The sequence below is a fragment of the Anomalospiza imberbis genome, chromosome Z (genome assembly GCF_031753505.1).
Source record: "Anomalospiza imberbis isolate Cuckoo-Finch-1a 21T00152 chromosome Z, ASM3175350v1, whole genome shotgun sequence".
Taxonomy (NCBI): domain Eukaryota; kingdom Metazoa; phylum Chordata; class Aves; order Passeriformes; family Viduidae; genus Anomalospiza; species Anomalospiza imberbis.
This window is the reverse complement of record NC_089721.1, coordinates 8,429,439-8,436,244: the sequence shown is the minus strand read 5'-3', so window position 1 is coordinate 8,436,244 and position 6,806 is coordinate 8,429,439. Positions and strand designations below refer to the sequence as shown.

The 6,806-nt window shown below is 57.0% G+C and overlaps 1 protein-coding gene across 3 annotated transcripts in view; it reads left to right on the top strand.

The window, feature by feature from the left end:
• The first annotated feature begins 388 nt into the window (after window positions 1-388).
• ATOSB (atos homolog B) overlaps window positions 389-6,806 on the top strand; it is a 36,617-nt gene continuing 30,199 nt past the window's right edge. For 2 of the 3 annotated variants that reach the window (XM_068176615.1, XM_068176616.1), the window contains exons 1-2: window positions 399-533; window positions 5,834-5,930. The gene's annotated coding sequence lies outside the window, so the exon portion shown is untranslated. Of the gene's footprint in view, window positions 534-5,833; window positions 5,931-6,806 lie in introns of all 3 variants that reach the window. The other variant, XM_068176619.1, reaches the window with a different exon arrangement.

Below are 6,806 nucleotides of genomic sequence, written 5' to 3'. Positions count from 1 at the left end.
CCGTGCCCGTGGGGCCGTGGCCGTGGGTGGGACATGCCGTGCCCGTGGGGCCGTGGCCGTGGGTGGGACACGCCGTGCCCGAGGGGCCGTGGGTGGGACACGCCGTGCCCGAGGGGCCGTGGGTGGGACACGCCGTGCCCGTGGGGCCGTGTTCCAGCCCCGCCGCGGGCCGGGGGTCCCCCCTCAGCCCACAGGGTCAGGGGCCGCAGTCCCGCCCCGCGCCGAGCCAGGCCCCGCCCACGACGCCGCCGCCGGCCAATGAGGAGCCACCCTGCCTGGGCCCGCCCCTTCCCCGCTGTCATTACACTCCCGCACGTGGAGGGGGCGGGCCGTAGGCGGGGTCTCGGCGCGGTGCTTCACCGCCCATTGGCCGCGCCACCCCGCGGCTCGCCCCGCCCCGCGCCCTGCCCCGCCCAGAACACCAATCAGCGCGCGGGAGGCGGGCGCGGGGGGCGTGTCCCCAGCGACACCCGGAAGGAGCGCAGGAGCCGCGCACAGTCGGGGCCGCGGCGGCAGCGGCGGAGGGGGCGCTGGTGGGTCCGGCGGGGCCGCGGCGGGCAGGGCCGGGGGGCGCGGGGCACGACTGGGCTCCGGCGGGGATGGGCTCCCCGTGCGGCGTGCGGGGGGGTTCGTGCGCCCCATCTCTGCCGCCCTCCTCCGGTTCCAGAAGGTTCGGGAGGGCCGTTGGGACCGGGGGCCCAGACCGCAGGGGCGAGCGGGAGCTGGGGGAGGCGCGACCAGGAGGGGCCGTGATCGGGTAGTATGGGGGAGGCCGTAAACGGAATGAGCGACTGTGAGCGGGGGGGGGCATTGACCGAGATGGGGGTCTCTGAGCTGGGGAGATCATGACCGGGATGGGGGTCTGTGAGTTTGGGGGACTGTGACCGAGGTGGGGAGCTGTAGCCGGGGCACTTGGGCCGGCAAGAGGCCTGGCAGCGACGGAGGCTGTGGCAGGAGGTGCTGGGGGACGGCGGCAGGCGGCGGTGTGACCGCAGAGCGACTTTGGGGTGGGGGGGGTGTGCCCGGGGGAACTGAGGCTTCGGGAGGGCTGTGTCTGGCAGAGGCAGGTGTGGGGGGAGGAGGGAGGGGCCGAAACGGGGTGCAGGCTTTGCTGCGGGGTGTCCCCGATCCCGGCTCCCAATTCCCCGGCAGCTTAGAGAGGCTGCGCTGCCCCTGGTCTCGCCCACCAGGGCCACGTCCTCTGCGCTGTGACATGGGCTGGGACAGCCTGTCTGCAGCTCTGCCCGCACGGTGGGGCCTCCTCCTCCTCCTCGTCCTCCTCCTCCTCTTTTTCTTCCTCCCGCGGGCATTAGCTCCAGCCCAGCTGGGACGTGGTGGGTTGTCTCCGGAACGGCCCGCGGCGGTGGGGCCGGGTACACCGGGGGCGCGGGAGGCGCGCCTCGGGCGGCACCTGCCCCCGGGGGTCCCTTCCCAGGCCCCGGCGTGGGGCTGCGGGGTGGGCGCCGGGGCGGATGTGAACCCCGGCATCCGCCGCCCTCTGGTGACAGCCAGCCGCGGGCGGAAGGGCCCGTCGGGGGCAGTCACCCACCCGAAATCAGCAGCTGCCGACCTAGCGAGGTTTTCGAGCGTCTTGCGGGTTTTATACAGAAAGCACGCAAGCTGCGTGCGATCGGCAGCCCGGGTGTCATGTTTGGAAAGGTGACCTGTTAGGGAAGTCAGAGGGAATGGCTGCATGGTAGGTGCTGTCGAGGTGGGCTTGCTCACAACCCACCCGTGAACGTAATCCATGAGTATAAGGGGCACACACCTCCGGGGTTTCCACACTCCTTTTATTATTTTTCTTTGAAAGAAGGAGTGTGGAATTTGCAGCTGCTGTGGAAAATGTATGGTAGAGGAATGTTGTGCTCTAAATTTAAATTTTAAAAGTCATTTCCACTCATTGCCTTTTTAAAAACATCAGACAAGAAGAGATCTGCTTACAGACCTGCCCTCTCCCTGAATCGTGTCTGTTGGCATCAGCAAAGAGGGGAAGTTGGGAAATCGTGGAGAGTGTAGCAGGCTTGAACCCTAACACAATGCAGTGTCTTGGCAAGCTTGGTCACAGGAGGAGGTGAACAAGGTCCGGCAGGTGACACAGAAGAAAACTCTCAATGTGATAGTGCTAGAGTTACTTCTGGCAGGGCTGGGCTTTAGGTTGAGGACCAGGAGGATGAAGTCATCCTGTAAAGCCTGGTCACCGCCTTGTTTCACAGCAGCAATTCCCATGGTTCGGGTCTCGGCCTGAGTGAGTGGCGGGGTGCTGATGGGGACTCTACATGTCCCAGCGTGCAGTCCCTGCACTAGGGCAGGGCACTGGTGGGAGTTGGCAGGGCTGAGGGGTTTGGACGGGGCTGGTTCTGAGGGATGCTGCTGCCACAGTGTTTGTTGCCAGGGTGTCAACACTTGCCCTCACCTGACCTCCAGCCCCTTCTCCCATAACATTGAACCATAGCACTGGATTCCCGCTGACTCTGGTGGGGCCTGGACACGTCTCTTCCCATGGAGACTGGGGTGGTCAGGACAGCGGAGCCCTGCTGTCCCCACATCTGTACAGCTGTGGCCCTCGGTGAGCTGGGCTTGTGGACCAAGGTCCAGCCACAGTTGCAGGGGCTGTTTCAGCTGTGCCACCTGACCGCCTTGTTTCTGTTCCCCATGTGAGAGGTTTCTTACCCACGGAAGGAAGGAAGGCTGGTGGGGTCACTCTGTACTGTGGGAACTCTGTTGTTCAGAGGCACAGCTTACTGAGGAGCTCTCTTGCTTCCCTGCTTTTGCAGCAAGTTGTGCAGAGCAGCTCTCCGTGCTCTATTTTCCATGTCTGCCCTCTCCAGAAGTGGCCTTCAGGGAATTATAGATAATTTAAATTTTACTGGTAGGGCTGCTCTTTCACTCCAAATTGAATGAAGGCTGCATCCCCTACACCCCCCTTCTTGGCTGGTGCTGAGCTTTCTCAACCTCTCTGCCCTCAGCTCTCTTCTCTCTCTGAGCATGCAGAGCAGGAGGAAGTTCCCTCCCTATGTTCAAGGGACCTATGAGGGCAGAGAAGCACATCTTTGACCCTGGTCTTCCTCCTTGCTGTCTGCTACAGGCTGCTTGCCCTGGCACATTTCTGCAGGACTGTGCTGAGTACCAGAGGCCAGAGATACCCAAACTTTGCTCTTTGAGTCTGAGGGTGATTGAAGAGGATGGTTATTGATCTGAGTCTTCAAAGTCAAAGACTCTTGGCTCTTCCCACGTCCTTTACATGTTCTTACTGCTTTGGGCCTGCCCAGGTTTGTCCTCTGCTAGATCTGGTTGACACCATTGTGTGCTGTGTGGAAATGCACCGTGCCTGGGGGCCAGGACACTTCCTGATGCAGAATAAGAAAACCTGTTGTTGGTAGGTATGTGACCACAGACAAGAAAGGAGAAAGTGAAGCCATATGGTTAGAAAAGTGGTGTCCTCAGTATGCTGTCAATGGATCTGTAATCAAATTATCGGAGGCTTTGGTAGCTGGAGGAATTAAAGAGTCGGGTTTGAAACAGGACAGATGTGAAGGGCAGCATGGGAGAAATCCTGAAAGGAGATATTTGTATGCTGGCAGATGGTTAGTTACAGGTTACTTAGTGAGATTGTTGCAGGTTACTTTGTGAGAGTCTTCTCTGAGAGGCTTTTGCCTGATGTCTCTCCTCATTGCATAATTCCCAGGGACCCCCATCTTCCAGGGAACTGTGTGGGTCTCTGTGTCCTGGCAATGCCGTGTTACTGTGTTTCTGATCCTTTCTTTCTGTCTGCAGCGCCTGGCACCTCTGCTCCCTGGAGCCTATTTTCTGACCAGCTCAGTTACTTTGTTATTTCATTTTGCTTTTGCTCGTGATGAAGTGAGCCAGGTGAATATAACCTCCAGAGAGCTTGTCTTACAAAGTTTGAGGCCTGTTTAAAAAATTATTTTCTTTGACAGGGAAGTGTGTCGGTTCATCCTCCCTTTGGCTTTTCCCCTCTCTTTCACAGTCTCCCTTGCTTGGCCTGTGGATGCCCAGCTGCCAATTAACATGTTTTCCCCCTGTTTCCATCTGCATCTTCAGCTGGTTGTGAATCCTGAATGAAGAGCAGCTGGGCTCACATGCCCTGCATTTCAGAGAGCTTTTTCAGGACTGGCCAGTGGTTTGCAGTCATACTTGCCCGTGGCCTGGACACCCCCCAGCTAAGCAGCATGATGGTAGAACAATACTTGGATGGGAAACCTTCAAAGGAGTCCTGTGTGCTGCAAAATGGGAAGTTCGTGATTCAGCTGGAAGTGCTTTTTAGTAACAAATCCATGTCCTGGGCCAGGGGTGATGTCAACCCTGAGATTCTTGTTGTTGTAAGTGAACAAAGATACAAAGCCCTTTATGCAAGAGCTGAGGTGGTAATCCAGATCTCCTGGCCTCAGTCCATTTGGGATAATTGCATTCTTCCTGGGTAGTGTTTTCAACCCATCCCTGTCAGATACATCGCCATCTCTTCCTGTGCTGCTGCAGTATGTGGGTGGCAGTTCTTCAGCCATGTCCAAAGCAATTCTTGTCACTGCTCAGGCTTAGCGCCTTTTGAGCTTTCTCTGAAAGACAGTGTGCTAGAGGAGGGACTTTGAGGAGGGTTTTTTATATATATATATTTACATCTACACATGCTGCATTTACTGGGTCTTGTTCTGCTTATAAGCTCTCCAAACCGATAGCCTTTGTGCCTAGCTGGTACCGTTTCCAGGTGGGACTTCTAGGATGCCACTGCTGGTGTCATCAAGCACAAACTTTCTGGGTGCCCTCAGGACAGTCTTAAGGGTTGAAGCCCCAGTAGGGTAGTGAGGCCATGCCTCCCTGCACCACGGTGTGAAGGCTGTGTTTCTGGGGCACTGGCAGCCTGTCTGCCCACAATGCTCTGCTCCCCGGCACAGCAGCTCTGGTCACAGCTGGGCTGTGCTGTGGTGGTGCTGCAGGGTGGTAGCCCATGTGGATGGTCAAGCTGGGGATCAGGGACTGCCTCACAGCAGCTTTTGCCCATCATGCCTGCGGCCAGGGGAAGGTCAGACCTGATCCTGGGGAGGCTGATACTGTCCTGGTTTTCAGGACCTGCTATGCACGAGGACCTAGCCCCCACAAAGTGTGATCTCCAATGGTCTGCAATTAAAGCACTGGGAGCCTGGGGAGGAGACTTAAACAACATCTTTGTGATGGTGTTGGCAGGCTTCTTGGAGATTTTTATTAAGCAATTGTCATTTTCTCCCTTCCCTGTAGCCTGGGAAACGCTGCGGTGTTGGATTTGTCTTGGTCTGTTTGGGTTGTTGGGAGGGGTGTCTCTCCAGCAGTGGAGTTTGTCCCTCCCTGCCCTCGCTCTGTGTCTCCATGGGGTAGCTTAGCAGGTGGCCTGTGGGGACCACATCCAGCACCTGTTCTTGCAGATAAACCATGTGCCAGCGCACCCACTCGAGTACAGCAAAGCCTGTGTGGTGGAGAAACCTATATCTGTGTGGGTGGACAAGAACAAAGCCAAAGGCACAGGAAGGCCTTTATTTCCCACTGAAATCTGGGCAGGGATATCATGGATGCTACCTTAGCAGCTCTCTCTGGAGAGCCGATTGTGCACCCACCTGGAGTCATACAGGGAACTGGGGGCAGCTGGAACCCAAGAGGGAGTCAGGGCTGCAGCTGGAGGGGCAGCCTCAGCACTGGTAAAAGATGTGGTGGGTTCTTTGAGCTGCTGGGGTGTTTGGGGTTTCTCACTTCTGTGCATGGGCCACTAACTCATTTGGCTTGGATGAACAGTTACTGCCCACCCAGTGTTCCAGCTGAACCAGTGCATGTGGACTTGTCTTTCCAGGTGACCCAAGACTGCCAGAACAAGCAACCTCAAGGCCACACTGCGAGGGCTGACAGCTGAGAGCTGCCTTCTCTCTCTGCTTCAGCCCTACACCGAGGTTAGCAACATTCAAACATCACTGATTTCCCTTGCCTCATCATGGCTTTGTGAAGAAACAGAGAACTCTGTGCTCTACTCCCCTTGTCTCACAGGGATAGCTCTGTAAGGTAGATGTCACCCAGGTGAAGTTCTCCCATGGCCAAGGTTTTTTGGGTGCTCCTGCATCCCACTTGGTTGTCAGCATGGCAAAGGGAACCTGGATGTGTGGAACCAGTGCTGCTAAGACTGTTGAACCCTGCACACAGTTGTCAGGAGCTCAAGGGTGATGTGTTCTTGGGAATTTGCAGCCTGTGCTGTTTGCCACACTTGTCCTTCTGCATGACGGCAGGATTGAATTGGGAGCATTTCCCAGCTGCAGGCCCCTGCTGTCCTTCACCTGAACCCAGCTGAGACTTTACCCAGAGCTTGTAATTGTGTTCTCTATTAGCAGCATTTGGGTTTTTCCTGCATTTTCCCAGGATTTTTTAGCTTGGCTTTGGTGTGTGAGGCTCAGAGGAAGTGTTTCAGGAGGACCAGCAGTTTTTGTATTGCCACTGGCAAGAAATATTACCTGCTCCGAGGCAACTAGCCTGGAGCAGCCTGAGATGGCTGTGGGCTTCCTGCCCTGTCCATGGATGCTTGTGTGCCTGCCTGGAATCCAGCAGTGCTTGCTCCACCTGCACAGTGTGCTCTCCCCTGAAAGGGAGCCCTCATCAGGACTGTGCCTATGGCAGGGCAAGATGAACCCTTCTCTCACCCTAGAGCACAGGTGTGATTTGGCCAGGAGAGATTATATAGGGAAGACATAGTTTAGGATGCATAGCTGCCCAGGCTCTGCAGCTCTTCCTCTGAAGTGTCTGCCAGAGAAGCTGGGACCAATCCAGAGGCAGCTGGA